Source organism: Bidens hawaiensis, unplaced genomic scaffold (genome assembly GCF_021521415.1).
Source record: "Bidens hawaiensis isolate Kalapana, Puna unplaced genomic scaffold, B.hawaiensis_p1.1 tig00016156_1, whole genome shotgun sequence".
In the NCBI taxonomy this organism is placed as follows: Eukaryota; Viridiplantae; Streptophyta; class Magnoliopsida; order Asterales; family Asteraceae; genus Bidens; species Bidens hawaiensis.
In genome coordinates this window covers 490,050-517,300 of record NW_027492471.1, presented here as the reverse complement: position 1 = coordinate 517,300, position 27,251 = coordinate 490,050, and the positions used below count along the sequence as shown (strand labels likewise).

At 38.9% G+C, this 27,251-nt stretch overlaps 1 pseudogene across 1 annotated transcript; it reads right to left on the bottom strand.

The window, feature by feature from the left end:
- Positions 1–521: 521 nt before the first annotated feature.
- LOC143550750 (WAT1-related protein At3g28050-like) lies at positions 522–3,260 on the bottom strand (annotated as a pseudogene). The gene is made up of 7 exons (XR_013138380.1): positions 2,991–3,260; positions 2,691–2,756; positions 2,307–2,420; positions 1,979–2,219; positions 1,730–1,888; positions 838–989; positions 522–756 (listed from the first exon to the last, which is right to left on the bottom strand). The product of XR_013138380.1 is annotated as a WAT1-related protein At3g28050-like (transcript).
- Between the last annotated feature and the right edge of the window lie 23,991 nt (positions 3,261–27,251).

Here is a 27,251-nt window from a genome sequence, read left to right as displayed (position 1 = left end):
CCTAATAGGTTTCGAACACATACTGACGTGTACACATATATACAAACATGTAGAACACACTAGAGGTAGCAGAGGCAATGTATAATGTATATAAAGGAGGGTGGGGTGGGGTTTATAAGCTATAAGTTATAATTCACAAAGAAAAAAAAAGATTTAGTTACAAAGACTTATTGAATATTGTCAAATTAGTTGTGTCATGACCTGGTGGTCCCCTTCCATTGTCACCTTCCACTAAAGTTTTTTAATAATTTTTTACTTATTTCTTACTTTTTTCACTTTTGTTTCTTATGTTTTATTTTATTTAAGTCAATATCTTAATGTTTTGTTTGTTCTTTTATCTTAATTATTTCACTATTTAACAAGTTAAACATGCTAATTCTTCTTTTATTAAGATCTCCAGAAACTATTTAGAAAATGAAAGTATCAATTTTTAAATGTAAGTATTCCCAACCAATCAATAACCCTTCCATGTTAAAATTTTTTTCATAAAAAAATTGTACAATTTTTTTTCAAGTAAAAGGAAAACTTATTAACATTTAGCTTCTAATTCATTACTATTTACAATGGTAATGTTACATTTTGATTTAACTTCTCTCAACATCCACTTCATCCTCATCCTTGTAATACCGCAACAAAGGCGATCTTGGCATCGAAGATGTATCCAAGTTCATAACTTCATCGTTTATCGCAGCCTCTTTTGCTTTGCCCCACATCACCGTGTAGAACCCAATCGATATTATCATTGCTCCAATCACACTAATATATATAAATTAATTAATTCTCATTAAGTTTGATCATAATTAGATGATTAACCAAAAGTAAATATAATCATGTTACCTTCCAACATAGAGGTTGTCTCCAAGGAACATAACACCCATGACAACTGCTATAGCGATCGATAATGGTTTAAACATGGCCACGAATAACGGCCCTTTTATGTGCAATGCCCACGTGTGGACAACGTTGTTCAAGCATGACGAAAGCACACCCTGCAAGACTCAAGAAAACCAAAAAAGTTAAAAAATAACCTTCTTTAGACATCACGAAATCGATTAGAAAACCATGGAAATCGGCTTTATTAGTGAAAAGTGAAAACTAGGTGAAATATGTATAATATGTAACTCTAATAATAATTCTGTACAAAACTCTTCTATATATAGATAGGAGAGTTATACTGAAATGTATAAGTACTCAATAACCAACGCTCAGTGAACTGTTCGTGAATCGTTTGGCGGGTAGTAAGTTTATGTTCGTTCATTTAACAAACGAACCAACATGAACAAAAAGTTTGTGTTCATTTAACTAAAAGATTGAACATGAACACATGTTTCGTTTGTTCATTTATGTTCGTAAACGTTTATTTATGTTCCTTGATATATTAATAGAAAATAATTAAATTTTATTTGTATATTATAAATTATATCACCCGAATATGCTTTATATTTGTTCGTTTGTGTAAACTTATGTTTGTGTTTGTTTACGTATCTTCATATGCGTTCAGTTATGTTCAACCGTTCGATTAGATTTTAAATTACGAACATGAACATGTTCATTCTTAAATGAACGAACATGAACACAAATATATGTTCGATTAAGTGCTCATGTTTATGTTCCTTTGGCTCGTTTAGAGGCCTATACTCAAAGGTCCTAATGCTTAACTAACTATAGTAACTAACTACTAACTGATAAATGTACTATGCTGATATGTTCTAATAATTTGGTCACTCACCGAACACACAATCGATGCTAACGCCATATCAGGCTTGATCCTCCAAGCACTTGTATCGTGTTCAGTAAACGCCCCGACAATTGCAGCCAAAACGATCACTATTAAGTCGTAATAGAATATCACTGTCAATTCTGCTGGATACTCCTTCATGATTTGTGTCTGCATATTATAACTAAACTTTAACTACTTTTACTTACACCTAAAGATGCAAAAATGGGCCAAGACTAGTTATAATAAATTTACGCGTACCAGCACTATGTACCACAATGTGATCAAAAGGTTCGCGGTGGTTAGTAGAAGGCCACCGAGAGCCCAGTTTGGCTGTGAATCACCAAGGGAATTCGATGACGAATTATCTTGTGAAGACCACTGGCCCCAAATAAGCTCGGGTCCTTTGTAAAGCGTGACAATAAATGCACCTGTCACGGAAACAATTGTACCAACTAACTTTGCACGAAAACTTTTAGTCGAAAAAGATACTGTCTCCATCCTATTTTGGACCATAAAACAAAATGTATCACGATTCGTGTTTTCGTAACTCCACAATCCATCAATTTTTGTTACACCAAACGCAAACCTGAAAACGACAGCAAGGATGAAAGTAAAAGCAGGAACGAGAGTGCCGATAGCGGATGCCAACGTTGGGGAACTGTAAATAATTCCGTTATAGTTCATCATCTGCAACATAAACCTGATCACTAAAAGCTATATTAAGTCAACCAATAAATGGTCTAAAAATAATAATATTAATATTATTGGGCCGGCAGTGACGAATCTTGAAGAAAAGTTGAGAGGTAACGTGGGTAAAAAGTTTTTATTCAGGGATAGCTGATACATAAAGCGACGAAGAAAAAATATTTGTTTTTCACTAAAAACATACTTCGAGCACGGGTTACCCTCAATATATGCTAGATCCGCCTCTGATTAGGCATACTTAAAATTCGTCAACGAAAAGCATTACCCGATGATCCCTAGAAGGATGATTTTACTAACAATCGAGATATTCATTGGAGGAAGCACCCCTGATCTGTTCGTCGTCAAAAACATAATATTATTATTATTATTTTTGAACGGCAACTTTCATTCAACAGGACTAAACTAGCGAAAAGCTATAACCAACATAACCAATTATTATTATTATTATTATATTAATACATTTTCTGCTGAATTAATAAATTGGTAATATTCTAGTCATTAAATAGAATTATTTACATATGAAGGTAAACGGGCAACAAGCTAAGCTGTGACGGTAAATAAATACCTGTTGGAGTAAAAGGGTGCAGGAAGGAGGAGGAGGGCAGAGACAACATAGGAGTAAACAAAAAAAACATGGTAACTCATTCCTCAGAGAGTGGCGGCTTTGTACAAGGTGTTTTGTCCGACGTTGGTGCACTCCATGCCGATCATGGCGGCGAATTGTAAGGCATCTCTGTAACATAAGTATCTTCGGTCGTTGGTGATCATGTTTGCTGGAGTGTGTTATGTTGCTAAGAGGAAGTAGTGACCACTGATTGATGTGTGGTGGTCTGGTGGTTATATAACTTATTTATTTATATATAATAAAGAAGAACAATTATTATGATATATATATAGATGCTTATGTGTGACATACATTTGACAATGAAAGTTTGTTATATATGATGTGACTCAATTATTAATCATGCTAACATACACTAAAACTTTATGATTCACCTAACCTAAAGTTAAACTGATTGGTGGATATAAAATTTAAAAAAAAAACTGGCCAAACTAATAAAAGATACTAACGTTTTCAATGTATAAACTTTTATTCGTTTGAATACGAGAGTGATTCAGGATTTTTCATCAGTGGGGGCAAATTTGGGTTGGTTGAAATGACTTGACCTAAACAATGTTTCACTATGTGTTATCTGATTAAATATGTTGGACGAGTAAACTAAACGGGTAGATGGGGGTTGGATAAAAGAAAAGCCTCCTGATTGAGATTTCGGGAGCGAGTCTGGCTGAAGACTCTTCTGTAAACTTAGCGCTTCTCGGGAGGCAACCCGGTAGTATGTTTTTGTTTTATTTTTATTTTTGGGTTTTCTTGCTTTCTTGTGTTGGCTGTTTCTTGGTTTTCTTTCAGGTTGCTCTAGATGATATTGGATGGTTGATGATACATGGTTTGATTCACGTGTGGGGAGGCTATTTGCTTATTGATTGCCGCTTTCGTTCGTAAGTGAAAGCTTGGTAAAGAGCACTGGAGTGTGAGGCTTTCGTTCGAATTGGAGGGCACGGAACACGAGTCGCAAGGCAATATCGTCATACTTACCAGGGAAGTTTGTTCCACTTTACTTATATTTAAATGTGCTTTAATTTTTTTCTTTTTCCTGTCTCATTGAGGACAATGTGATATTTAAGTGTGAGGATGAGAAACTGACGTTTTCATATTAAAAAAAATCAAAAATTTTAAAAATTTATGATAAAAAAAAAGTTTAAAAAAATATATTAAAAAAAAAGTAAAAAAAAAGTCCCGAAAATTTTTGCAAATAATGGAAAATGATAGAAAAATTTGAGATTGATCTTTTAAAACTACTATTTTATATTATATTAAATAAAGATAACGCACTAAGCTTGGGATGTGTTGGTAGGCCCAACTAGCTTTGATAGTCATCTTTAGCTAATTTTATATATCTAATAATTTGAAAAACGGTGAAACCGAATTTCGATGCTTAGGGAGTAAAAACTTGGAGATGGTAAGACTTAGATGCATTCAAACCAGCACACCACCACATGTCCATCTTTTTACGAGCTTAGACATAGTTATATACTTTAAGGTGATATAAAAAAGAGAAAAAAAAAAGAAAAAAAAGTATATTATGAAAGCTATAAATATTCCAAAAGTTGGTCCGAAAAGCAAAAGAAAGAAAGTTATGTATTGTAAAATGCGAAAGAAACATTCTCAAAAAATAGAAAAAGAGGCCAAAGTTGTCCATACGAGACGGGACTAAGAGTTTACGTGTTACCAAGGGGATGGTGACTCTGAGGATACACTATTGGGGCTCAAGGTTTTTAGTCAATAAATATTTTTTAGGGATATATAGGGTAAAGTCCAATAATATTTAGGGTATGCTCGTACGGCCTCCACATGACCATTCATCCATCAAATTTCACCGAGTGCATCTACTTAGTACCATCAACGAGTTCTTGGCTTATGGTGATTTGTCAAACCAGTTTGCTTTGACTCTAGTTTTTCTAGCTCTCTTTGTCTGAGATGGGGTAGGTGTTGTCGTGGTTTTTGAACTTAAAGCGCTTAATGCAATTGGGGGCTTAATTGACAGGTGGCTGGGTTTAAGTGGACAACCATATCGGCAATCGTGGTTTTTGCGTTTATCTATGCTTAAAAGATAACCAATATGTTTTAAAGATCAGTTTCAATTATGATTTCATTGCAAAATAACTTTTTCAGTGACGAAAAAAGTTTAAGTGTGCGGATATTTGATATGGGCTAAATTATTTATAAATATTATAAGTATTTCTTACACTTTGAGCCACTTTTGGGTTGGTTTTTATTAAGTTTTACTCCTAGTCGGTTCAAATTTAATATATAATAGTCTCGTGAGACAATGAACTAAAATGGAGTATTTGGTTTTTTGCTAAACTAAAGACCAACAAATAATATTAAAAGTTTTATGTATTTCTATTTTCACTAATAATATTAAAAAAAATAGAAATCGATTTTTCCTAAATGTAAAATTTACATTTAATATATTAAATGATCTTGAATGTTAATAATTGTTTGTGTGTATATTGTGATGTAGGCCAAGAGTGGACTCCAAATAAAGTGAATGAATGAATGACATGCCTCAAGTTGTTGGTTTTATTCAATTATTAAATAATTATGCCATGATGAAAGAATCGGATCAATAATTATGCCCTAGCGTCATCCCGGGGCCCGTTCGAAATTTTGCTAGTATTGCCAAAGGGGTATGTACACGAGCCGGAGAAAAAAACTGAGTACGGGTCGAACCAATGAATCAGATCATAATTTCGGTCTTGAAGACTACCATACAATATCTTATGACCCTAGGTAAGAATCGGATCAATAATTATGACCTGACGCTACCCTGGGGCCCGTTCGAAAATTTCTCCACTATTGCCAAAGGGTATGTACACGAGCCGGAGAAAAAACTGAGTATGAGTCGAATCACTGAATCGGATCATAAATTCGGTCTTGGAGACTACCATACAATATCTTATGAACCTACGTATGAATCGAATCAATAATTATGTCCTGACGCTACCCCGGGGCCCGTTCGTAATTTTGCTAGTATTGCCAAAGGGGTATGTACACGAGCCGGAGAAAAATCTGAGTATGGGTCGAACCACTGAATCAGATCATAAATTCGGTCTTGGAGACTTCCATACAATATCTTATGACCCTATGTAAGAATTAGATCAATACTTATGCCCTGATGCCTCCTCGTAGCCTGTTCGAAATTTTGCTAGTATTGCCTACACGAGCCGAAGAAAAACTAAGTATGGGTCGAATCACTAAATCGGATCATAAATTCGGTGTTTGAGACTTCCATACAATATCTTATGACCATACGTAAGAATCAGATCAATAATTATGACCTGACGTTACCCTGTGGCCCGTTCTAAATTTTTGACACTATTGCTAAAGGGGTATGTACACTAGCCGGAGAAAAAACTGAGTATGGGTCGAACCACTGAATCAGATCATTAATTCTGTCTTGGAGATTACCATAAAATATCTTATGACCTTACGAAAGAATCGGATCAATAATTATGCCCTAACCCCACCCCGTGGCCCGTTCAAAATTTTGCCAGTATTGCCAAAGGGGTATGTATATGAGCGAGAGAAAAAACTGAGTATGGGTCGAACCACTAAATCGGATCATAAATTCGGTCTTAGAGACTTCCATACAATATATTATGACCCTACATAAGAATCGGATCAATAGTTATGCCATGACGACACCCCGTGGCCCGTTCGAAATTTTGCAAGTATTACCAAAGGGGTATGTACACGAGCCGGAGAAAAAACTGAGTATGGGTCGATTCACTGAATTCGGTCACGCTGACTTCAATACAATATCTTATTACCCTACGTAAGAATATGATCAATAATTATGCCCTGACGCCACCCCGTGGTCTGTTCGAAATTTTGCCAGTATTGCCAAAGGGGTATGTACACGAGCCGGATAAAAACCTGAGTATGGGTCGACCCACTGAATCGAATCATATATTCGGTCTTGGAGACTTCCATACAATTTCTTATGACCCTACGAAAGAATCGGATCAATAATTATGCGCTGACGCCACCCCGGGCCCGCTCGAAATTTTGCCGTTATTGCTAAAGGGGTATGTACACGAGCCGGAGATAAAACTGAGTATGAGTCGAACCACTGAATCAGATCATAAATTCGGTATTGAAGACTTCCATACTAAATAAAAAATCGAAGGATAATCGACACGAGTGTTTCCACAAAAATAAAATTGCAAACTTATTATTTTTTCAAAAACTGAAGGAAATAAATAATCAATCATGCGTTAGCTACCACTTCATTATAATCGTTTGAATGTTTTTTTATCCAATTTTGAATTCTTAAAAATTACAACAATTCATCCTAAACATGATAATGCATAGGATAGTCGACACAAAGTTTTGATTTAACTTCTTTCCATGTCCACATCTTCTTTGTAATACCGTAACAATGACAATCTTGATATCGAAGATAATTCATAACTTCATCGTTTAACACGGCCTCTTTTGCCTTGCTCCACATCACCGTTTAGAACACAATCGATGATATCATCGTTGCTCCAATCAAACTGAATATATAACAAGTTAAACCCTTACACGATAGGATGGCAGGGTGGTCGGCCTCAAGCCAGATTTTTTTTAATTATGTATATTTTATGATAAAATATTTATTTTTAATGTTTAAACTCGATTACTCAGCTCATTTAAGCCTCTTTTGTATAAATTTTTTTCACAACCCAAATCATAACTAAGTTAGTCAATTTAAAATTTTAACTATTTTACTTAGTGTCCAAATTTTTTTCGCATTCAATCAAAAAAAATTTAAAAATTTTTGAAGACGGCCCTGCTAACACATTAAGTTTGATCATGATTAGTTGATTGACCAAAAGTTCATAATACCTTCCAAAATAGAGGTCATCCCCAAGGAACATAACACCCATGGCAACTGCTATAGCAATCGATAACGGTTTAAACATGACCACAAATAACGGCCCTTTCAAGCGCAATGCCCACGTGTGGGCACTGATGTTCAAGCATAAACCAATCATGCCCTGCAAGGCTCAATAAACTCAAAAAAAAAAACTTGCTTTGACGCCATGTAATTGATCACATAACTCTAAAAATCGGCTTCGTTTGGGCACTCACCGAACACAAAATCGAGGCTAAGGTTATCAAGTCGTAAAAGAACACCACTACTAGTTCTGCCGGGTACTCCTTCATGATTTGTGTGTGCGTGTTATATTTAACTTTTAATGACTAATTACTTACATTACATGTGTATTGTTGATTCTGTTCGCATACTCAATTGGAAATGTCTCATTCCCGTCCCAATACCTATCGGTGTTGGGTAACCCTTAGGTATCAGGTAAGCCAAGCCTGTTAGTTTGTTAAATGTTACTCACTATAATTTTCAAATATACCTTATAATATTTTAATCTTATATAATTTTAATACCCGATGAAACTAGAAATATATAAAAAAAAAGTGAATTAGTATATTATTATATTGATCAAGGACAAATTATAATAAAATGTTTACGGGTATGGTTAAGTTAACGGGTATGCATGTTTTTAGATAATCAGGCATGGGCATCATGATTTGAGTTTGCTAGTGAGTGAAGTGTACGTGGATGTTATTTGATATTTTGAGTCGTTTTTTAGGATGGACTTAAGATCGAGTTTCAGATACCTGCACTATGTAACACAAGAGAAGCAAAGTGTCCTCGGCGGTTAGAAAAAGACCACCGACAGCCCAGTGTGGTTGTGAAGTACCAAGGGAAACCGATGGTGAATTAGACGGAGAAGACCATAGACCTGATATAAGCTTGGGTCCTTTGTAAAGTGTGGCAACAAACGCACCTGCTATAGAAACAATTGTGCCCACTGATTTTGCGCGAAACTTTTATTTGATAAAGATAGTCTCCATCCTGTTTTTGCCATAAAAACAAACTATACACTATATTATAAGCAATATCGTCACAAAATAGAATAAAAATATGATCAACAAAGTCGTTGGTCCAATTTCATTTTTTTCTTGTTCTAGCCGAGACTTATTTACTTCAAGTTGCCTAACTTATGATACGTATGTTTAAGGGTGTAAACGTGTTGAGCTCGACTAGGCTTGAGCCAATGCTTGTTTAAGTTACGAGAGCTCGAGCTTGGCTTGATTCGACTCTACGTACGTGTTTATTTTTTAGGTACTTTTTAAACATTATAGAATCCATTAGATCTGATGGTTGGTTGGTATGAACAGTACCGCCACTACATTTTTATATCTATACTAAAAAAAAGAATTAATAGATTGATACGTTTTTTCGTCAGATCTAATAGATTGTATAATGTATGAAAAGTAATTGTCGACCACCCGATTTAATTGACGGCCACAATTTATAAAAACTAACGAAACACAGATTGCGTGGTTGTGAACTCCGGTCAAGATCTTCACCGGAGGAAGCACCTCCAAAACTCTAGTGGTTGCCCACTCCTCTGCTATACTTGAGAAACCGATTCAAACCAAAGCGATATCAACTGGATTTTGTGATCTTACTCACAAACATTTATTTTATTGTTTTTTTTTTCTTTTTCCTATTCACTCACACAATTATATAGAATGAAGAATAGTAACCCGGCCTCCATAAATAGAGAGTTACTATTACTCTCAAGTTTCCACTGTATATATTAGAGTATAAAGAATGAGGTGTTGAAGCTAAACAAAGAAAGAAAGCTATATTTTTCTTCATATTTTATAGATAGAGGATAAAATAGAGTGTGAGATGTAAAGAAACCCACTTTCTCTTTAAAAATATGAAATAAAGAAAAAAGTAAAACACTCTAGAAGAAAACTTGATTGAAATTTCCTTCCATAAGACAACCATTCATTTTTCCATCGCCACCCCCACATTTACCAATTTCAACCCCACAATCATCACCAATTTTACAAGTTCAACGCCAACACCAACTTCACTTCCACCCACACCATCAGTACCTTCACCTCAAATTTCAGCATTTTCGATTTCAACGCCAACACCATCTTCACTTCCACCCACACCATAAGTACAGCGTCACCATGTGATTCGGGGATTTATCGAGCGCAACTGGCGCCTGATATTCTCTGCCATAGGTTTGGTCCTAGTTGGGTTGATAGTGTGGGGGTGACTGCCACAATAGCTTCTCATCACAACCACCCTTCAAAGCCTACACAGAGTGTGCCAGCGCCATCTGTGCCTGAACCAGACTATTTTTCATCTTTGGATTATCTTACCACTTTTAACCTGACAGTCAGCTACAACCCGGGAGAGAACCGAGGGTTCCCTAACATTGGCATTGATCACGGGATTCAGACCCTCATTCACCGAAGAGGTCTAGATTCTAAACATTCTGAGAGATGGCCGGTGTTCCGCGAGATGCGGGTTAAGGCTATTGGAAGCTGATTTCATAAACGTTGCTAATGCGGAATCCAACTTCTTGCACCCGGAAGTATTCCTTCTGAACTTCCCTGCAACCTCAGTGCGTTTGACTAAGGATAATTTACTCATACTAAATGGAATATTCGCACAACCCGGAATTTATGTTTTTGTTGCAGCTCTTATAGAGTTCACATACGTCCAAGGTGGGATTGAATACCTAGTCAAGATGTACTTCTATCTTTAATCATAGCATGGAAGCTTCCTGGAGCATTCAGAGGGTTTTCAAACCCAAGTTTACAATAGAAGTCCAGCTTGACTGGGGTTTTAACCCCGCCCTGGATTGATATGAACTCAATCTGAGCTTCAACAAAAACCCAAATTTGGGGTTGTGCGAATATTGCTTTTAGTATCAGCAAATTATCCTCTGTCAAAGGTGTGGAGGTGGCAGGGAAGTTCATAAGGAATACTTCCGGGTTTTGCACCCGGGAGTAGGATTCCGCATAAGCACTGTTTGTGAAATCAGCTTCAAATAGCCTTAACCCGCATCTCGCGAAACACCGGCCATCTTCTGTATGGTTAGACTCTTGACCTCTTCGGTGAATGAGGGTAAGAATCCCGTGATCAATGCCAATGTTAGGGACCCGTTCTCTCCCGGGTCGTAGTTGATTGTCACATTGGAAGTGGTAAGATGTGCGATAGATGATAAATAGTTTGGCTGTGGCACTGGTGGTGATGGCACAAGCACAATCGGTTTCGGTTTCGAGTGGTGATGAGGAGAGACGGTGGCGGTCACTCCCCAAACTATCAACCCAACTAAAACCAAGCCTAGTGCATAGGAGATTAGGCGCCAACTGCGCTCGAAAAATCCCCTGGTGAGGCTGTGATGATGATGCAATTGAAAATGTTGAAATTTGAGGTGAAAGTACTGATGGTGTGAGTGGAAGTGAAGATGGTGTTGGCGTTGAAAATGAAAATTGTAAAATTGGTGATGAAATTGAAACTAAAGATGATTGTGGGGTTGAAATTGGTGAATGTGGGGGTGGCGATGGAAAAATGGATGGTTGTCGTGGATGTTGTCCTACGGAAGGAAATGAAGTTGGAACAAAGATATCACTTTCTAAAGAAACAAGATAATCGAGTGCAGCCATTTGTGACGAATGGTTTTGAAAGAACCCGAGTTCCAATGGGTCCTCCTCCAACGTCTCCTTTCTCACCTGTTGATAAAAAAACCGTTAGCTTACAGTTACATATGTTTCAGGAATTATAAGGGTAAACTAGTAATTTTAGTTATCATTAGATAATCGGTTTTACGAACCAGATTTAGGAACTCAGCAGCTAAACTCGCCATTCGTCTTTCACCACCGTAAATTTCATATAAATTTGAATATTTCGATCGATTCTTAACGCGCGTAAAATCAAAGCGGTTTCTTCCGATGTCATTGGGCACAAACCTTCTTTTCTCTTGAAATCAGAGTTGATTTCTTTCTCTTTCCACCATGTATAAGCATGTCTAACATTCGAAAATGAGCAGTTTGATTAATAAAAAAAAAACTGGTTGACAAATAAAATCGAATCTTGCAACAAAAATCACCTCATTAAAAGCGACCTGTTTGAGGAATAATAAAAAAACAACACTTGTCGAGCTAAAATCGAATCTTGTTTCAAAATCACTTCATTAAAAGTGACCCATTTGAGAAATAATCAAAAATACAAAACGGGTCAAAATAAAAATCAAATCTTTTTTTCAAAACTCACCTCATTAAAAGTGACAAATTTGAAGAATAATTTAAAAAAACGGGTCGAAATAATAGAATAAAATCGAATCTTGTTTCAAAAATCACCTCATTAAACTGACCCATTTGATTAATAAGAATAAAATAAAATAAAAACGGGTAAAAATAAAAAAACAAATCATGTTTTCACCTAATTCCTCAATCTGTGGAGTGAACTTCAAGCCACTAAAATTGACCCGACAACGCAGTTTTTGAATCTCTAGAGGGAGACCGTTGTTCGCAAGGCGGGCATCGGTTCTATTTAAGTGTACAACTTTAAACCTTTGGATAAGTGGAAGAATCTGCGGGCCGTTAATAATTTGATACGTTAGAATCATTGTCCGTGTCGAAAAGTCAAACTTAACATGATTATAAGAAAAAAAAACTAAAAAAGTAAACCTGATTAAGATAATAAGAAATGTCAGACCAACTAATCGGTGCTAATGAGCGAAAATTTCCACGTTCGACTCGTCTCTTAAGCCTCGGAGGAAGCTCTTTCAATATCTGAACCTCGTCCCTCAACGATCTAATGAAATGATCAACATCAAAGATGTCTTCAAAGTCACTGGAGATTATAAATTCAAAATCTCAGAATTTATGTAATTACTAATTATTAACTAGTTTGACTAGTGGAAATGGTCAACTTACCTAGGATCCGCCCAAAATGATGATTTATCCAATTCGAGAACAATAAGTGTGACATTTAAGTATCTAGCAACTGCAACCATGTCACAGATCTGCATATCCAATAACAAATTAGCAAGTTGATCACTTGTAATTAAAACGGATTAAATAATAAACTTACGGCTCCTCGCATTTGATTTAGTCCTCCGTTGCAAGAAACCATTAGATAACCATTGTTCTTGTAAGCCCCTGCAATAAACAGAACCAAATATACAGCTTTTTTAACTCAAAATCTATAATTTACCGCCAATTCAACCATAAATTCATACAAATACATAAAAAAGATTACTAAAGAAACCGAAAATCTTGAAATTTGACACAAAAAATAATCATTCAAGAAACTAAAAAGTTTGAAGCTTAACACAAAAATTCATACAATAAACCAAAAATCTTGAAACTTGACACTAAAAATCATTCTAGAAACCGAAAATCTTGAAACTTAACACAAAAATTCATTAAAAAAAACCCTTTAAACTTGACTAAAAAAATCATTCAAGAAACCAAAAATCTTGAAACTTAACACAAAAAAAAATCATTTAGTAACAGTAAAACTCCAAATCTTAAAAAACTGGATTATTCAATGACTAGATGCAAGCATCAGAAAATCATGAAACTTAACACAAAAAAATCATTCAATAACAGTAAAAAAAAATATTTCTGGAAAGCGAAAATCATGAAACTTAACACAAAAATTCATTAAAAAATTCAAAAAATCTTAAAACTTTACACAAAAATAAATAAATAAATAAAATAAATCACCAAATCTAAAAGGCTTGAACTATTCAATGACTTGTTGCAAACATCAATTCACAACCAAATAAGCAAACAATCATAATTCAATAACTTACTCTTGGGTAGAAGATAAACTTTGGTTTCCATAAAAAAATCATTCAAGAAGCCAAAAAGCTAAAAATTTAACACAACAAATCATTAACAAACTAAAAAAACTTGAAACTTAACACACACACCAAAATATAAAAAAAATCATTCAGTAAGAGTAAAACTCCAAAACTAAAAGGCTTAAATTATTCAATGACTTGCTGCAAACATCATTTCACAACCAAATAAGCAAACAATTGGAATTCAACAACTCAATAAACAATCCAAGAACTTACTTTTGGGTGGAAGATAAACTTTGTTTTCCAAGAAAGAATTTGAAGAAGCAGAAGCAGAATGAATATTATTATTATTATTATTAGTATCTCCGTCACCTCCGTCACCTAGATCTGAACCATCACCGCACTTCCGCCACCTAGATCTGAACCACCACCGCACTTCCGCCACTTCCAGTCACCTCCGCCACCTAGATCTGAACCACCACCGCACTTCCGCCACCTAGATCTGAACCACCACCGCACTTAGAGGCGGATCCAGAAAATTTAGCTATGAGGGGCACAAAATGAATCGGGTAAATAATAGCTCTGTTCAAAGAGAATAGCATCAGCCAACAATTCTTAAGGCCTAGGGTTGAATAAACTGGGTTGAATAAGCTTAGGAGGCACATGGGTAAACACTCCTTAAAAGTTAGAATGCATATTATATTATATATATATATATATAGAGAACAAGGTTATATATACATGTATATATATATATTAGCTGGGTGCCCGCACGATGCAGTGGGGGCGCGCGCAACTCCACAGTGAACGCATAGTTTGTGTCGGTACATACGTCACCTGGTGATAGTGCACACGTATCCTAAAATTGGACCACGTAACTCGTGCAAAGCCAGTAGCGTGTTATCAAATATTGAACACTCGTAACCCGGCGGGAATGCACGTTACCGACATGGGAACATGCTTAACCAACACCACGCATGTAATTCATGGTGATTAACAGTGTAGGGTGCTACGTGGGACTGGACACGCATTTATCGGGCCCGGTATATTTAAACAATGGTATCTGCGTAACTTGTAACGAAAATCAAAATGCAAACATTAAATATACATTAATTTGAAATACATCATTTTTCTAAACCAATCTGTTTTAGCCCCAAACCTGTTCTGAGTCGACATCGTTCTGACCTGGCCCTTTTCAACTTGAACCTGAACCAAATTAACCATTTTTTTTTTGTATTGACTCATTCCTACCCTATTGTACTTTTACAAATGACCTGAGCTCGCCCGACTCAACCTGCTACTCGGTGCTAAATCGTAAGCGCGTAACATGTTAACGTTTTAAAACCAAAAAAAATTATAGCAATATCATACTCAAATCAAAGAGAATAAAATGTTTGTTTTTATGATGTACTTTTTTTGAAAAAACATTAACGTGTGAAAAAGTTATGGCCGTTAAAAAGTCGTGGGGTAGTTGGTTTTGATTTAGGGGTCATTTGTGTAACTATTATTAAACTTTACAAAAAAGGTAATGAAGTTGAGGGACTAAGTTGTAAGTTTATGTTAAAAGAAAGAAAGATGTAAAAACTTAATTACCCTTGATTTCTATCATTTTTATGCATCATGTGTTGTATATTAAGCATTGAGTTTGATACCTCTTAAAATTTAAGAGGTCCCTAACTCATGCTTTATATATAGTATAGATAAGTTGCATTCTGTACCCAACTCTTTAATTGTTAAACACACTATCAACAAGAACCGTTGTCACTATTATGACCTTCAACGACGAAACCAAAATCTTCTACTCGAAGATTGACAATATACTTTTTGTTTATAATGTTTAATGAATTTACTTATAGTATAGTTGATAATAATCTAACAATCATCACAATATATTTTTTGTTAATATATATTTCACCAATTTAATTTTGTAACAGTAGTTAATATAATTTAAGGGTCAAAAATATCTTCCAAAACAGACAATTTTTTTACACATAGTAATACTAAAATTAGCTTTAAAAATAAAATCTCTCTATATAGTAAAATAATAGTACATTCTATATAATAAAATTATAACAAAAAAGTATTGAGTGTGCACTCTTTCATCTTCTTCTTTCTCACGTTTTCACAGTTTGCTCAACATTGTCGGACCGCCCAATGTCGGCCGTCGGAAGGTAAGGACCTCCTTGTGAATTCGTTGATGACGGTACGGTGGGCACGGATTGATACTTGAGGAAAACTATACTAATTCATACCCGTAAACGCGGCATTCCCGTAGCCGAACGGTGGGCACCGGCCCACCGTCGTAATACATTGGATCCGCCTCTGACCGCACTTCCGCCACTTCCAGTCACCTCCGCCACCTAGATCTGAACCACCACCACACTCCCGCCACTCCCAGTCACCTCCGCCACCTAGATCTGAACAACCACCGCACTCCCGCCACTCCCAGTCACCTCCGCCACCTAGATCTGAACCACCACCGCACTCCCGCCACTCCCAGTCACCTCCGCCACCTAGATCTGAACCACCACCGCACTCCCGCTACTCCCAGTCACCTCCGCCACCTAGATCTGAACCACCACCGCATTCCCGCCACTTCCAGTCACCTCCGCCACCTAGATCTGAACCACCACCGCACTTCCGTGCCTAAACCTGAACCACCACACCTCCATCACTCTGTCCAATGAACCACCGCACCCCGTCACACCCACCGGCACCACACATGATTCTTGATTTCTTGGTCAATTCTTGAAGAGTAGGCCAAATATGGATGTGGGTTTGAGGTAATTTGATCTTTTAACTTAAAGATTGTTGGTGGGTGTGAGGGGTTGATTAATGATTGGGGTATTGGAGTTCAACTTTGAGGGTTTTTAGGTCTTGGAGGTTTGGAAACCATCTAGATTTCCGATCATGTTTCAAGGGTCCTTTTAGTGGTTGGTTGTAGCTTCGGCATCATTTCCCGTGGTGGATTATTTGATGAGGTTGATATGTCTAAGACCCTAGAAAATTGTGTGGGTTCCTCCCTAGATGCGGTTGTTCGGTCTTCGGGGGTGTTTGGCCATGTTCTTTTAGGGGGTTTCATTGTTGCCCGGATGGACGTGCGGGGTCAAAAGGGATCTCTCGGTTGATTGCGCATATAAAACGACTTCACTTGCCGTCGGATGAGCGGAAAGGGGCCCTATAGGACGCCATTTCCATGGATTGTGATTTATTTATTTCGGTTGGGGAGGCTTTAAAGGCCTCAGAACAGTGGTTATGTGTGGTGTGTATGCGTCTAAATGCTCTTACACGGACATGTCATCATGCTGATGGGGTCACCAAGTACAAAAAGGGGGTGGGTGATGTGGAGGAGTTTATTATGGGGATTGATAAACCGCATGTGATGAGGGATGTTGCTCCCTTGGTAGGGATAGTGGTGGATGAGGTTCTCCTTGACCGCGTGTTCTCTCTTCCTATCACAGTTGTTAAGAACATTCCTCATAGTTGTCGTATGGCGTTTGCTCAGGCTTTGACGTGGCTCTTGTTAAGGTGGTTGTTATGCCAGAATCTGTTGAGGCGTGGGTGAGACTTTTCTTGTTACCGCGGTGCACGTTGCGAGTTTCCGTACCTTCTAAACGTAAGGAGCGCAGGTCCGGCAATAGAAAGTCTTTGCAATGTCATAGTATTCAACATGCACTAACAGCTTGGGGTGCTAACGATGGTTTTGATGCGCTTATTGTATCCCTTTTTGCCACACCCATAGGGGTACTTGAGTCATGAGGAGCCTCTCGCTAAGCACGTTGATGTTGTGGTATGCGCAAATGTGAAACAATGTTTACGAAAAGTGGCTGACGGGCATTTCACTGTCGCCATTAAAATATTATGCTCTTCAGGGTTGTACCTTTCGGCAATGATACTTTGAAATCGTTAGTGGCTAAGTATCCTAAATTTCCCCCCTCGGTTATGCCTGCTTCATTGCTTTCTGAGCCTCATTTTTTTGTTGATGAAGATTGTGTGCTTGGGTGCATTAAATCCTTCCCTAAAGGGACCTCATGCGGACGAGATGGATTTAGGGCACAACACATTTTTGATGCATTTTAAAGAGGGGTCGCCGATCGATTTTGGGTTACTAAAGGATACTACTTCGATGGTTAATTTATGTTTGGGGGGAGATGCCCGAGGGATTTGGCAGAGTTCATTGTGTCGGCTCCTCTCACACCGTTGCTCAAACCAGACAATGAGACTAGACCCATTGTCGTAGGTGTCATTTGGAGAAGATTGATCTCTAAGGTGGTTATGAGGGGTGTTGGGAAAGAAATTACTGTCACACCCCTATCTAAGGCCTAGGAGTATGATCAATAGTTGGTACCACAAGTGTAAGTAAATCAGAGTTGCATTCGTTTAGCGGAAGACTTGTAAAACTTGTGGATTTAAGTAGTAAATATTTGCAATACAAAAGTCGGGATTATAAAAGATTCCCGAACTATTTCAAAAGATTACTTGTTATATATTACAAAACCACCATCGTTTATATATTTAAGTTTAACAAAAGATCCGAGCCATCGGATATATCAATAGCGCTTCGACACTCCAAGCGCTAAACTTGTTCACCTGCAAAATGTAAGAAAATACGTCTGCAACGAATGCTAGTGAACATGCTGACGCAAAATAATTTCTTTTACTTTATTACCCCTCGAGACTACGCCTTTCTCGGCCCAACGTGGCTTAGGAATAACAAAGTCAAACAACACATTATAAACTAGAGCCTCTACGCTAGGTCACCTCACAAACACCGCAGCGTTCGACTTAGTTAAGTACCCGTAAATATACACAACGGTCGTACTCCCTGCAGGAGAGCGTCCTACGACCAAGGGTGGTGCGATCATGCCCATACATCGCATAGTACCACCTATGTAAGGATCCAGACATACGTATACCACAGCCTGAGGGCTAGGTTTATACCCATAGTTATAACGGTTTTAGGAACACATAGTTCCTTGTAAACAATTTCATATAACAAGTTTGACTCATTTGAAAACAAGTTTAAAAGTTTGGGGGCGTATTCACCTTGTCTCTTTAGGATCGGCTTCACTCACCGTCCAATGGTCTTTCCCTTTCTTTATCTCGCACCAATAGTACGAGTATAAATATTTGTTAGTCGGATACACGATCCGGCTTAAGACCTTTAGTCTTCTATCTCAATCCTCGATTGAACCTTTAGTTCAATTCTTTATTTACTTAAAAACCTCTTGTTTAAAAGTAAATTATAAACCTTTAGTTTATATGAAAACCCGACGTTTCTTCTTCTCCAAGAAACGTAATCTTTTCTTTTATTATTTAAGAATACTCTTTATTCATTAAATAATATTCTCATAACAAAGAATATATACATATATACTTGCAAATACGCTTCATCATGTCCATGAATGCGGCCTGAGCATTAGTAAGTCCAAACGACATAACCGTGAACTCATAATGTCCATACCTTGTTCGGAAAGCAGTCTTTGGAATGTCTTCGGACTGAACTTTAAGTTGGTGATAGCCGGAACGAAGATCGATTTTTGAAAAATAGCTAGCACCTTGAAGTTGGTTGAAAATATCATCGATACGAGGGAATGGATATCGGTTTTTGATTGTGACTTTGTTTAACGCACGATAGTCGATACACATTCGCATGGAACCATCCTTCTTCTTGACGAACAAAATTGGCGCTCCCCAAGGCGACGAACTCGGTCGAATAAAACCTTTTTCTAATAACTCATCGAGTTGTTTCTTCAAATTCTTCATTTCGGTCGGCGCTAAGCGATATGGAGCTTTGGCGATCGGAGCAGTACCGGGTATGAGATCGATCCTAAATTCTACTTCACGATCGGGAGGGATTCCGGGAAGTTCATCAGGAAAGACGTCGGAAAAGTTAGAAACAACAGGGACGTCTTTGATTTCTTTTGGCTTAGACTCTTCAGTGACGTAGGCCATGAATGCGAGACATCCTTGATTTAAACATTTGTTAGCCCTAATCATGGAGATTATGCTAACTTGGCCAGCGTCTTTATCCCCTTCAATTCGAATCGTTCGTTTATCGGGGGCTTGAAGTTCAACGGTTTAGCTATTGCAAATGATACGAGCATGGTTATCGGATAACCAATCCATACCAAGTACAATATCAAAACCGGCCAGACTCATGGGCAACAAAAAAATAGGCAAAATATAACCGGCTAGAAGGATTTTTTCCGTTTTCAAGGGCTTCGGAGATCTTAACGATTTCGCCACTAGCAGTCTCGACGCTTAGAGTTTTATCTAATTTTGTTAATGGTTTGTTTAATAGACTACAGATGCTATAATCTATAAAACTCAAATTGGCACCCGAATCAAATAAAACTCTAGCATAGATGTCGTTGACTAGAAACGTACCGGTTATGGTTTCCGGCATGTCAGCGGCCTTCTTTGTGTCGAGCACGAAGACTCGAGCGTTTCCTTTCTTTTTTTGGCCACTTCCACCCGTACCACCAGCAGCAGGTTTGTTCTTTGGGCACTCAAAACTTAAATGGCCCATTTCCTTGCAATTGAAGCAAGTCATCTTTTTCTTCCAATAATTAGCAGCATCATGTCCCGTACGATTACAGGACTCACAAACTTTAGGAGACGGGGCAAAGTTGCGTCTACCCTTGTGGTACCTCCTACAAGTCTTGCATGGCGTAGAGTTGTTTCGGTTTACGCCCCTGCCTCTTAAGTTGAAACTTCCTCCAGTCTTTCCTTGAGCAGCTGTTGGTGTCACCTTTTTATCCTCTTCCTTATTGCGGACCATGCCGCCCATCAAATAACCGGCCAACTCCATAGCCGAGTCAGCGGTTTGAGGTAGGTGAGACCTCACCATGTCGCGGATTTCCCGCAGAAGTCCCCAAATATATCGGGTAACTTTGCTGGATTCCGGACTCACCAGCTGTGGAACTAAACAACAATACTCAAGGAACTTAGTATTGTACTCACGAAGATTTGTCCCTACGACCTTATGATTAAGAAACTTTGTTTGGATCTGATCAGTCTCGTGCATGGGACAAAACTTTCCCATCACCATGGCTTTAAACTCTTCCCACGTTAGGCCGTACATCACATCTCTACCTTTACTCATCAATAGCGCATTCCACCACTCGTGCGCTTCACCTTTGAACATGAGAGCGGAGTATTGAATTTTCTCCTCCTCGGAACACTTGCTCGTAGTCACAATGGTTTCCATCTCCTCGAGCCACCTCATAGTTGTGATGGCTCCCTTGTCACCATGGAACTCTTTCGGTCCACAGTACTTAAAATCTTTGAACGTACACCCACTTATTTTCGACCTCTTAAACTTTTGCCAAACACCTTCGTCGACATAAGACCCATGATCGCTCTCTTCATCACGAAATGGTTTAGGACGAGATTTAACGGATTTCGATGGATGAACGGAAGGGTTAACAGTTCGGGAATGTCTAGATTGTCGAGATTGAGATCTAAACGCGGATTCTTCCCTAACCGCATCTTTAATCATCTTTTGGATTTTATTCATGTATTTCTCGGGAATTTCTTCCTCTCGCTTGTTTTCAGGGCCTTTCCCCTTATCTTTTATCTCTCTCTCTCTTCGAGCGTTCTCATTATTGCCACCATCTTCAGTTCCTCAAGAACTTCTTCACAACCTTCGATATTTTGTTGCATTTTCGAATGAGTGTTTCCCCAACTTTCTTCTTTTTCTTCTCTTCCTCGTCTACCTTCTTCATCCAATCGTCGGTTTCGTGCAATGCACGATCCAGATGTTCTTCATACGATTGAGGGATTATATTGGGGTATCCATACTGCGGAGGTGGGTCACGGTAACCCAGAGTCACCATCTCGTAATGATTCCTCGGCTCTGGATACGGAACATAGTCCATGTTGGATGAAAGGTAGAGGTAGGTCTTTGCAGCTTGATTTTGCTTTCGGATCTCGTCGGCTTGCTCTTGAATTGATGGAATTTCTCCTTGGAATGGTGGGAAGCTTGACGAAGCTTGATTCCTCAATTTTTCAAGATGCTGGACATATGGATCCACAGAGCCATAGCTTGCGTTTTGGGAAGTGAGTGATCCTTCCATTAAGCTTGACGTCTCATGAAGGTTATCAGGATGCTCTTCTTCCGGTTCCTCTTCAGTCTCTTCCTCGGGATCCTCCTCTTCTTCAGGATCCTCCTCTTCATCGGGGTCCTCTTCTTCTTCCAGTTCATCTTCCTCCATGGGTTGTGTGGTTTCATCGTTTATTGATATCATCTGGAAAGTCTCAGTGGGCATCATTATTCTCATCCTGGGTCTTCGGGACGGCCCTTCTCCATTGTTTGGTTGGTAACTAACTTCTTTGAAGGTGGAACTTCCGGCATGCTACTCTTGTTGTTCTGAGAGATATTTGATCCACTCGGAGGATCTTGGGAGTTTGGCAGGTATCCGGCTGGATAGTATTGTGGTATCTCCGAGGGTTGGTAAGTGGAAATCTCCGTTGGATGGTACATCGGAATTTCGGAAGGTTGATACATCGGTAATGTCGGTGGGTGGTAGCTTGAGTGTCTTGATGGCTCAATTCCTTGCTTTGGTGGACTATCGGGAACATTTATTGGGTAGTGCCTGCTTCCGGGATAGTATACCGGTTTGGACAAGTCGTGTTCTACGTCTTGGTTGAAGTAAGCTTCATAATAACCCTCGCTCATGTTGTCTTCAGGGTAGGGTTCGGCAATTCCAGCTTCCTTTGCCTTGCGCACAAAGTCTTCGATTTGAGCTTTGAATGACATCTAATATTATGGGTGGTTTAGAATGTAGAGTGGAAAAAAAAGGTTACCAGCCTATCTTATCCCTAAAACACATAATCAATTATTTCCTATACTTGGATCGAAGTTTGTGTATTGTTTTATGATACCCAATTCGCTAAGATCGATGGCTCTGATACCAACCTGTCACACCCCTATCTAAGACCTAGGAGTATGATCAATAGTTGGTACCACAAGTGTAAGTAAATCAGAGTTGCATTCGTTTAGCGGAAGACTTGTAAAACTTGTGGATTTAAGTAGTAAATATTTACAATACAAAAGTCGGGATTATAAAAGATTCCCGAACTATTTCAAAAGATTACTTGTTATATATTACAAAACCACCATTGTTTATATATTTAAGTTTAACAAAAGATCCGAGCCATCGGATATATCAATAGCGCTTCGACACTCCAAGCGCTAAACTTGTTCATCTGCAAAATGTAAGAAAATACGTCAGCAATGAATGCTGGTGAACATGCTGACGCAAAATAATTTCTTTTACTTTATTACCCCTCGAGACTACGCCTGTCTCGGCCCAACGTGGCTTAGGAATAACAAAGTCAAACAACACATTATAAACTAGAGCCTCTACGCTAGGTCACCTCATAAACACCGCAGCGTTCGACTTAGTTAAGTACCCGTAAATATACACAACGGTCGTACTCCCTGCAGGAGAGCGTCCTACGACCAAGGGTGGTGCGATCATGCCCATACATCGCATAGTACCACCTATGTAAAGATCCAGACATACGTATACCACAGCCTGAGGGCTAGGTTTATACCCATAGTTATAACGGTTTTATGAACACATAGTTCCTTGTAAACAATTTCGTATAACAAGTTTGACTCATTTGAAAACAAGTTTAAAAGTTTGGGGGCGTATTCACCTTGTCTCTTTAGGATCGGCTTCACTCACCGTCCAAGGGTCTTTCCCTTTCTTTATCTCGCACCTATAGTATGAGTATAAATATTTGTTAGTCGGATACACGATCCGGCTTAAGACCTTTAGTCTTATATCTCAATCCTCGATTGAACCTTTAGTTCAATTCTTTATTTACTTAAAAACCTCTTGTTTAAAAGTAAATTATAAACCTTTAGTTTATAAGAAAACCCGACGTTTCTTCTTCTCCAAGAAACGTAATCTTTTCTTTTATTATTTAAGAATACTCTTTATTCATTAAATAATATTCTCATAACAAAGAATATATACATATATACTTACACACATATATATGCATCATAATATTCAATAATCAAACTTTCATTTGTTTCTTTGTTATGTTTTCTTTTCTTTTCTTTTATCGAGGTATCGAGTATAACCTCGACTTAAGGCTTAAGCCTTGAATGTAATATTGGATTATATTGTATTCATTATTACGCCTAACCTTAGTGGCGTATAGAAAACCCTAGAGAAATGAGCAGCACTCCGACGCCGCTTTACTTTTCTCGATCATTTTGATATGCCAACTTCAACACTCGTTAGCACGTCTTTCGGGACTCTTTACCAATACAACAACGCCTTCTTGATGAAAGAGGGTGTAGGGCGGCACAACTTCAAGGAAACATCGGTACACAAACAAGATTCGAGGCATGCTTATCGAGGAAATCGTGGCACGTTTTACGAGGATTTTTAGAGAGAGAGTGGTATTTGTAGAGAGAGGTTAGAGAGCTGGGTTTGGTGTGCAGAATGAAGTGCCCATGGTCGCTATTTATAGACCTCAAATTGGGTCCCATCGCGCTACGCGATAGGTCCCTGGGTAGGCCTATTGCGTACCGCGATATAGTCCTGATGACGCAGAGGTGTAGGCCTGCCACGTGTTGACACGTGGCGGACGCCGCTCCACGTGGCAACACGTGGCGGCAGTGTTGCCACGTGGCAGCACATGGTGCCACCGTGTGCCACGTGGCACACGTGTCACACATTGTCAGACACCCCATCGCGATACGCGATGGGAGTCTCTTCTGACTCATCGCGTAGCGCCATGGGTCAGGAAACCAGAATTTTCATTTTTAACCATCAACTTTGGAATTTGGCAATTTTAGTCCCTATACTTTGGATAGTTGATACTTTGAAATCGAAATTTTCACGGTGTTACAATTACTAAATACCTTTGCGACTTTCAGTTTGGGTGGGAGTCCCTAGTGGTGCAGAGGCCGTTCTTCATAGCGCGAATAGGTTTTTAAGTAAGTTCCATTCTGATGGGTCATTGGCTATGCTTACTATTGTTTATTGTAATGCCTTCAACTTGGTGGATAGGACTGCCCTTTTAAATGAGGTTCGAGCCCGATGCCCGTCTATTTCCTTATGGGTGAACTTTTTATATGGGCAACCGGCCAAGCTATATGTGGGGGATGGCCACATTTGGTCCACCACTGGGGTTCAGCAGGGGGATCCTTTAGGACCTCTTCCTTTCGCCTTATATCTGCACCCACTTGTTCATCTAGTCCAGGATTCCTATAAGCTTCTCTTTCATGCTTGGTACCTAGATGATGGTACAATTATTGGAGACTCTAAAGAGGTTGCTAAAGCTTTAGATATTATCAGGTCGGAGAGCCCCCGCCTGGGCCTTGAACTTAATGTTGACAAAACAGAAGTGTTTTGGTCGTGCAATGGGGTTAAGGTGCGGGAGGGGGTGTTTCCCTGTGAGATTGGAAGACCAGTGTTAGGTGTGAAACTCCTCGGGGGAGCCGTTAGCAGGGATGTCGGGTTCATCAGCGGACTTGCTATGAAAAGGGCTTCGAGGGCTGTGGAGTTGATGAGCTACCTCCCGCGGTTGCGGGACCCTTAATGCGAGCTTATTTTGCTCTGCTCATGTATGGGAGTTGGAAAGTTGGTGTTCGGCCTCAGAACATGCCAACCTGTGTATGTAGGGTTCTATTTTTGACAATGGCCTTCGGGGGGGGGGGGATTGAGGATATCGTGGTTTGTGGTGGTGCCTTCTTTGGAGATTTTCAATGGAGGTTGGCATCACTTCCGACTCGTTTTGGAGGTTTGGGTTTATGTTTAGCTTCAGACGTATCTACATATGCGTTTGTGGCATCGAGGGCGCAATCTTGGGAATTGCAAGACCACATTCATCGAGGTTGTGGTATTGATGGGTGCGATAGATCGGTTGCACATTTCACTTCTTGAATTTGATACTAGCGGTTTCTCTAATAAAGACACCTCCCCCCCCTAAAGCCCAACAGGCTTTGGCGAGTGCCATTTATAGTGGAATCATCCAGAGTTTGGAAATGAAGTTTGATTTATCCCCTCGTCAAAAAGCGGTGTTTGAGTGTCTTCGGGCTCCTCGGGCTCAGGATTTCTTAAGTGTTCTCCCTATTGAAGGATTGGGCCAGCATATGTCGGCTTTGGAGTACCGGGCCATCCTGAAGTATCGGTTAATGATCCCTTTGTTCCGGTAGATGATTCGTGCCCGGTTTTCCGCAAGGTTTGTTTGGATTCTTTTGGCGAGCATGCAGTTCATTGCAAAGAGTTGCCTGGGTTTAAGTACATACATGATTTGGTGAGGGATGTTCTATGCGATGTTCTTAAGCGGGCCGGAATTTCAGCTAAAAAGGAAGCCCGTGTAAACTTTCTTACGGATCCTCTTAAAGGAAGATCCACAATACGACCGGTCGATATTCTTGTGTTTTGGTGGGTAGGGGGAAAACACGCTTGTGTCGACCTCACATGAGTGTCCCCTCTTGTTGGACTTAGGAGCAATGAGTTTGTAGCAGGTCAGACAACATTGAAGGCGACATCGGGCAAGGTTGCTAAACACGAGAGAGCCTGTTTGGAAAATCAAACACGTGTTTATCCCCTTTGTCTTTGACACTTTTGGTTTCTTAGCTCCGAATGCCGTGGACCTTTTGAATAGAGTTCAGAAAGTCGTGGATAGTAACTTATCGGCCCATAAGAACCGAAACTTTGTTTTTACTAGGATTTGGTTTGATATCCAAAAGAGGGTTGCGGCGCAGCTTGTTGCCCGCTTACCTGCCACTTCATTTTAAATCGTTTGGTTGTCTTTAAAAGATCAACATGAATCAAGACTAATGGGCTTGGATCTTTTATGGACATGTTACTGCTCACATTCTAGCTTGTGACAACACATTCAAACTACTACTATTACTATTAGACTTATCTCCACCACCCATATTATTCAAATTCCAACTACTCCTCTATTCTCAACTACTTAACAACATATGATCCAATTCTTGTCAAAACACAAATTAACAAATGGGTATTGGATTTGGTGATGTGGGTATTTGATTATTTGATCAAAAACTCATTTTTTTTTGAAGGAATCAAGAAATGGGTGTTATGAATCTTGTAAACGAGCCAAGCAACGAGAAATTCTTCACTCGGTTTGACTCAGCTCGTGAACAGCCCTACTCCCATGCCGCTCATAAAGAATGGTCTTAGGCCTATTTTAGTTCATACTCAATTACTCATACATTATCTTTAGAAAGTACAAATATAGATAACTCTAAAGATGACCTCGTTGAATCGGGCTTGAACTCGTTGAAGTGGGCCTGGACTCATTAATTTGGGCTTTTAAAATTGGCCTATCACCCACTTTGAGTCCAAATAATGTTTATTGTGATGGTTTGTAGAGCACCTGTTCACGAGCCGAACCGAAGCAAGCGAAGGCTTGCTCGTTGCTTGGCTCGTTTACAACCGAACCAAATCGAACGACTGAAATTCAAACCGAGCAAAACCGAAACGAGCCAAAATCGAATCGAGCATTTTTCGATCGAACATCAAGCGATTTCAAGCATTATTTATTTCTTTTTCACTTTAAAGTTTTC